Source organism: Rattus norvegicus, chromosome 4, assembly GCF_021556685.1.
Source record: "Rattus norvegicus strain SHRSP/BbbUtx chromosome 4, alternate assembly SHRSP_T2T, whole genome shotgun sequence".
NCBI classification, from domain to species: Eukaryota; Metazoa; Chordata; class Mammalia; order Rodentia; family Muridae; genus Rattus; species Rattus norvegicus.
The window spans coordinates 151598989-151606982 of record NC_141537.1 but is presented as its reverse complement, the minus strand read 5'-3'; positions in this window follow the sequence as shown (position 1 = coordinate 151606982).

The window sequence follows — 7994 nt, the reverse complement described above, 5'->3', positions numbered from 1 at the left end:
TGAGTGAGTGGGTTGCTGTCCTTATATCTTTACTGGGAGTCATGCCTGGTTATAGGAAGTAGCCACTTCGAGATACACATCCCCCACTACTAGAAGTCTCAACTAAGGTCACCCCCATAGAACCTCTGGGGCCTCTCACCATCCCAAATCTTTGGCACATCCTAGAGATTGCCCCACCCCCACTGATCTCCCTTCTCTCTCCCCTGCTCTCCCAACATATGATTCCCCCTACTTCCCTCTCCCATCCAGTTCCTTCCTTCCACTGACCTCTGATATTTATTTTGTTTCCCCTTCTGAGTGAGATTCGAGCATCCTCCCTTGGGCCCTCCTTGTTATTTGGCTTCTTTGGGTCTGTGGACTGTAGCACGGTTATCCTGTACTGTATGGCTAATATCCACTTATTAGTGAGTACAAACCATGGATGACCTTTGGGGGTCTGTGTTACCTCACTCAGGATGATAATTTCTACTTCTATCCATTTGCCTGAGAAATTCATGATGTCCTTGTTTTTGGTGGCTGAGTAGTATTCCATTGTGTATATATACCACATGTTCTACATCCATTCTTCAGTTAAAAGACATCTAGGTTGTTTCCAGTTTCTGGCTATTATGAATAAAGCTGCTATGAACATAGCTGAGCAAGTGTCCTTGTGGATGGTGGAGCATCTTTTGGGTACATGCCCAGGAATGGTATAGCTGGGTCTTGAGGTAAAACTATCTCCACTCTTCTAAAAAACCACCAAACTGACTTCCAGAGTGGTTGTACAAGTTTGCACTCCCGCCAGCAGTGGAGGAATGTTCCCTTACTCCACAACCTCACCAGTATGTGCTGTCCTTGGAGTTTTTGATCTTAGCCACTCCAAAGGGTGTAAAGTGGAATCTCAGAGTTTTTTTATTTGCATTTCCCTGATGACTCAGGATGTTAAACATTTCTAAAAAAAAAAAAAAAAGAAAGAAAGAAAGAAAAAAGAAACTGTTTAATCTCTTGATTTGATCTTTAATTTGTGTTTTTAACATGATAATGGCAGTTCAGACACAGGTGGATTGGGGGAGAATACAAAAAGGAGGGAGGAATTGGATCACTAATGCAAAACTATTATTTCTTTAGGAGCTTCTTGATCTTTCGAGAATTCTCTGTTTAGCTCTGTAACCAAGACAGCCTGGTTCCTGGCTGAGGAGGGTTGAGCCCCAGAGACCCTAAGGGGCTGTAGGTGTTTCACCTGACTCCCAGGAAACCAGGCTGGTTACTAGCCCACAGCCCTCCATAGATGTGTGACCATCAGTTCATGTAAGGGCAATGCTCCAAGCCCCTTCACAGGTAGAGAATTTGACCACAGGTCATGTAGGTTTAAGACAGATCTCCATTATAATAAGGTACCTAAAGGCCTGGAGACTTAGCCAATGAAATTCCCTTTCCAGACACTCTTCTCAGTCCCACTCTGAGAAGTGGGGTACAGTATTACTCATCCACTTTCTGCCAAGTAAATAAATTCCTTGAAACCATGGCCTGCCTCTTTTTATTGGAATCCACCATGGGGAGCCACAGAGAAGGCCTTGCCTACAGAGTCTAATTTCCCAAAGAAGGCCTTCCTGCACTCCCAGCAGCGACCATCCAGCCAAGGTCTACTCCCCACCGGATCAGCCAGAGCTCCCCTGTGGGGCGGTGGACGGTGAAAGGTACCTTGATTCCTGGTCAAGATAGGTCAAAACCCTGGGAGACCCTAAAAAGGGCAGCAGGTGCATTCCCAGTATCCCAGGATATTAGGGCCTCATGTAGCTGCACCCCCCCCTCCCAAAGACTCCTGTGGAGAGGTTTAAGACAGACCAGTCAGCAGCTCTCTGCTCCCAAACCCCGTGGGAGAGAGACCTCACCGCCTGGTCAGGTGGGCACTCCTGAGGCTGCAGAGCGGAGGAGACCACCAACACTGCCCACCCCTGCCCACATCCCTGGCCCAAGAGGCAACTGTATAAGGCCTCTGGGTTCCCGTAGGGGAGGGCCCAGGAGCGGCAGGACCCCTGCGCCTGAGACACCGCCGGAACCTGAAGGAAACAGACTGGATAAACAGTTCTCTGCACCCAAATCCTGTGGGAGAGAGAGCTGAACCTTCAGAGAGGCGGGCGCGCCTGGGAGGCCAGAGGAGACTGCACTCTGTGCACGTCCAGACGCCAGAGGAAAACACCAAACGCCATCTGGAACCCTGGTGCACGGAGTCTCCCGGAAAGAGCAGCGCAGATCTTCCCAGTTGCTGCCGCCGTGGAGAGGACTTAGGCAGTACCCCACGAGCAAACTTGAGCCTTGGAACCACAGGTAGGACCAACTTTTCCCCTGCAAGAAACCTGCCTGGTGAACTCAAGACACAGGCCCACAGGAACAGCTGAAGACCTGTAGAGAGGAAAAACTACAGGCCCGAAAGCAGAACACTCTCTCCCCATAACTGGCTGAAAGAAAACAGGAAAACAGGTCTACAGCACTCCTGACACACAGGCTTATAGGACACTCTAGCCACTGTCAGAAATAGCAGAACAAAGTAATAGAGATAATCTGATGGCGAGAGGCAAGCGCAAGAACCCAAGCAACAGAAACCAAGACTACATGGCATCATCGGAGCCCAATTCTCCCACCAAAATAAACATGGAATATCCAAACACACCAGAAAAGCAAGATCTAGTTTCAAAATCATATTTGATCATGATGCTGGAGGACTTCAAGAAAGACGTGGAGAACTCCCTTAGAGAACAAGTAGAAGCCTACAGAGAGGAATCGCAAAAATGCCTGAAAGAATTCCAGGAAAACATAAATAAACAAGTAGAAACCCATAGAGAGGAGACACAAAAATCCCTGAAAGAATTCCAGGAAAACACAATCAAACAGTTGAAGGAATTAAAAATGGAAATAGAAGCAATCAAGAAAGAACACATGGAAACAACCCTGGACATAGAAAATCAAAAGAAAAGACAAGGAGCTGTAGATACAAGCTTCACCAACAGAATACAAGAGATGGAAGAGAGAATCTCGGGAGCAGAAGATTCCATAGAAATCATTGACTCAACTGTCAAAGATAATGTAAAGCAGAAAAAGCTACTGGTCCAAAACATACAGGAAATCCAGGACTCAATGAGAAGATCAAACCTAAGGATAATAGGTATAGAAGAGAGTGAAGACTCCCAGCTCAAAGGACCAGTAAATATCTTCAACAAAATCATAGAAGAGGGGCTGGGGATTTAGCTCAGTGGTAGAGCGCTTACCTAGGAAGCGCAAGGCCCTGGGTTCGGTCCCCAGCTCCAAAAAAAAAAATCATAGAAGAAAACTTCCCTAACCTAAAAAAAGAGATACCCATAGACATACAAGAAGCCTACAGAACTCCAAATAGATTGGACCAGAAAAGAAACACCTCCCGTCACATAATAGTCAAAACACCAAACGCACAAAATAAAGAAAGAATATTAAAAGCAGTAAGGGAAAAAGGTCAAGTAACATATAAAGGCAGACCTATCAGAATCACACCAGACTTCTCGCCAGAAACTATGAAGGCCAGAAGATCCTGGACAGATGTCATACACACTCTAAGAGAACACAAATGCCAGCCCAGGTTACTGTATCCTGCAAAACTCTCAATTAACATAGATGGAGAAACCAAGATATTCCATGACAAAACCAAATTTACACAATATCTTTCTACAAATCCAGCACTACAAAGGATAATAAAGGGTAAAGCCCAACATAAGGAGGCAAGCTATACCCTAGAAGAAGCAAGAAACTAATCGTCTTGGCAACAAAACAAAGAGAAGAAAAGCACACAAACATAACCTCACATCCAAATATGAATATAACAGGAAGCAATAATCACTATTCCTTAATATCTCTCAACATCAATGGCCTCAATTCCCCAATAAAAAGACATAGATTAACAAACTGGATACGCAATGAGGACCCTGCATTCTGCTGCCTACAGGAAACACACCTCAGAGACAAAGACAGACACTACCTCAGAGTGAAAGGCTGGAAAATAACTTTCCAAGCAAATGGTCAGAAGAAGCAAGCTGGAGTAGCCATTCTAATATCAAATAAAATCAATTTTCAATTAAGAGTCATCAAAAAAGATAAGGAAGGACACTTCATATTCATCAAAGGAAAAATCCACCAAGATGAACTCTCAATCCTCATCTTCGGTTGGTTTATATACAAGTGTGCAATTTCTAGGCTTGAAAGTAAAATGATGCTATCTGGTGCTGGATAGAGGAGCCTTATTTTTTATTATGGCAGCTTGCTATTTTTGTAACATGGTGATTTGGTTGAACACAATAAAGTACAGTAGTAACTGAAAAAAAAAAAAAAAAAGACAGACCAGTCACATAGGGCAATGCCTCAAGCCCCTCCTCCACAGGTGAGTAAGTGACCACAGGTTACATAGGCCCAAGACAGATCAGTCACAGAGGACAACACCCCAAGCCCCTCCTCCACAGGTGGGGATGTGACCTCAGGTTACTTAGGCCCAAGAGAGATCAGTTGTAGAGACAGGACCACGCCCCCGAATATATACATAAGGTCTTCCCAAGCTCTCAGGCCAAACCAATAGGAAGTAGCTGCTCTCAGACACTGACCCATCCAAAAAAATTGTATTTAAGTGACTTGTACAGAATTAAAGGTGTGCAGGAATTATTCCATCATCTGAGAGCGTCTGTCATAAGAGATATAGCACTGCCACTTGGGGAAGAGATCTGCTCTCCTGAAATCATTGCAGCCAGAAGCTCCCCTGCACCCCTTACTGGCTAGTCAGTCTCCTGCTGTCTCAACCTGGCAAGCAGCAATGGTACAAAGAAGGACCAGCAGGGAGGGGGGCAAAAGTTGTTCCTCTTCCCTGCCTGAATTCTCTCTCCCCTCGCCTCAACCCATACACCTAGCTGAGCAAGAGATCTTTCCATCTCCTGAGATCTTCCTCAATTTCTTTCTTCAGAGACCTAAAGTTCTTCTCCTACAGATCTTTCACTTGCTTGGTTAGAGTCACACCAAGGTATTTTATGTTATCTGTGGCTATTGTGAAAGGTGCTGTTTCCCTAACTTCTTTTTTTTTTCCTTTTTTTTTTTTCCGGAACTGGGGACCGAACCCAGGGCCTTGCGCTTGCTAGGCAAGTGCTCTACCACTGAGCTAAATCCCTAACTTCTTTCTCAGCCTGTTTATCGCTTGTGTAGAGGAAGGCTACTGAGTTTCTTTGAGTTATGCAGCCACTTTACTGAAGTTGTTTTTCACTTGTAGGAGTTCTCTTGTAAAATTTTGGGGTCATTTATATACACTATCATATCATCTACGAATAGCAATGCTTTGACTTCTTCCTTTCCAATTTGTATCCCCTTGATCTCCTTTAGTTGTCTTATTGCTCTAGCTAGAACTTTAAGTACTATATTGAATAGATAGGGAGAGAATGGGCAGCCTTGTCTTGGCCCTGATTTTAGTGTAAATGCTTTAAGTTTCTCTTCATTTAATTCGATGTTGGCTATTGGCTTGCTGTATGTTGCCTTTATAGTGTTTAGCTATGCACCTGGTATCCCTCCTCTCTCCAAGACTTTTATCATGAATGGGGGTTGGATTTTGTCAAATGCTTTGTCAGCATCTGGTGAGATGACCATGACCATGTAGTTTTCTTCTTTCGGTTTATTTTTACAGTGGATTATGTTGATAGATTTCCATATATTGAACCACCCCTGCAACCCTGGGATAAAGCCTACTTGAGTGTGGTGGAGGATGTCTTTGATGTGTTCTTGAATTTAGTTTGCAAATATTTTATTGAGTAGTTTTACATCAATGGTCATATGGGAAAGTGGTCTGAAAGTTTCTTTCTTTGTTGAGTCTTTGTGTGTTTTAGGTATCAGGGTGACTGTGGCCTCATAGGATGAGTTTGGCAGTGTTCCTTCTGTTTCTATTTTGTGGAATAGTTTGAGGAGTTTGGCATTAGTTCTTCTTTGAAAGTCTAATAGAATTCTGCGCTAACCATCTGCTCCCAGACTTTGTTTTGTTGTTGTTTTGGTTTGGTTTGGTTTTTGGTTTTGGGAGTAGGGTTTGTTTTGGTTTGGTTTGGTTGACTTGGTTTGATTTGGTTTGGTTTTTTTTTGGTTTGGTTTGGTTTGGTTTGGTTTTTTTGGTTGAGAGACTTTTCATGACTGCATCTATTTCCTTAGGAGTAAGCATTAAGTGCCTATGAACTAAAGTTCAAGGTTGGTAGAGTATAGTAGTAGATTGGCTATGACGCTTTGGCTCCCAGCAGGTTACACGAGAGTGCCAGGGGCTATCTGCATTCACAAACGAAAGACACCCACGAGTGTACACACACACACACACACACACACACACACACACACACACACACACACACACACATTGATTTTAAAGTGCCTTGGCTAGTTCAAAGGCTGGGCAGTTCTAGTGATCCTCACAGCTAACACACATTTCTTTCCTTAGTCCTGGCTCCCAAGACACTTCTGGGCAGCCCTCCTGGGAACTGCATTCCTTTTCACATACATTTGGGATAATTTTCCTTTTGCAACTCTAAATCTGATCCACCTCCCTCCAAATCACGGCGATTCTCCTCTTCCTTTCTCCTAGTTTCTAGCCCAAGTTGTAACCACCCCCCTCTGCCTAGCCATTGGCCATTGACTCTTTATTGATCGATCGAAAACCAATTGGGAACAAGAACATTCAGCATTTGGACACTCAGGCACCAGATTGTTTCAAAGAATTAGAACCAATCCCCGACAGTAGAGTGACATGATATATTGTACAGTCAGTTCACTGGCCCAGAAGCAAAACACCAAAGCTTCTCACACGAGATTAATGACAGGCAACAAGTACAAAAGCATCAAAGACCTTCAGGAGTTAAGCAAGAACAAGGTTTGTTTGTTCAACATTTCTTGAGCCCTTAAAGGGATAATTGCTTGTGCTCCCCTCAAGTGGCTTCCTCAAAAGGGCTCTAACTTCACTCCTGAGAAGACCTGGGTTGTTACTGCTGGATTTGCATTGTTCTGGTGAGGAAACTTTGAAATTAAGTTATGGTTGAACTTAATTTGGACTTTTTATCCTTCCCTCCTCTCATTTTCTCCATCCCATATACCCCTCCTGGCTGGTTTCCAAATTGATGGCCCTTTTTTTTTTTACTAGTTATTGTTACATATGTGTGTGTATGTGTGTGTGTGTTGGTATGTGTGTGCCTACATACATAAGTGCAACCTGCTCGGTCTCTATATTACTTCATGCATATTTTAAGGGATGAACATTTGCTATTAGATAACCAATTGCGTTTTCCTGAAAGACTATTTCTCCTGCCCCCAGCCTTCCTTTGTTGCCTATAGTTTTTTTTGTCTAAGGTTGAGGTCTCCTGCGCTCCCTCAGCCCACACCTCCCCATCCATTTTAGCATTTCTATTGTTGTTGTCCCCGTTTGGCTCATGTTCAGGGAGCCATGTTGCTGAGACATTATGAGTATAGCTTCTGACATTCCTGGAAAACACAGTCGCATAGCAAATTTCCTGTTCCTCTGGGTCTTACGGTCCTTTGCCCCCTCGTCTGCAGTGATCCCTAAGCCTTAGGTGCAGGAGTTGGGCTGTACATGTATCAGTGGGCTCTGACCTCTCCAGCTCTGCATTTTGATTGCTTGAGGCCTTCTACAGCAGCCTCTGTCTGTTGCAAAGAGACGTTTCTTGATGAGCACTAAGAACTGTGCTTTTCTTGTGGCTGTGAGCACAGATATTTGGAATGGAGTTTAGGATTGTGCTAATTTAGTAAAGTGGTAAATTCTCCTGCAAGGTCCATGGCTTCAGGTCACTGACTAGGTTTCCAGGTGTTGAGTGGATCTTATACAAAATAAGGAGGGAGGACGGTAAAATAACACTAGGGCTGTCTACAGAAGCCACAATGAGTCATACTATCAACTATCTTCCTAAACTGCCTATCATACACGTCCCATTCAGGTCATGGGGTGGCAGAAGGGGTTGTGAGACACTAGT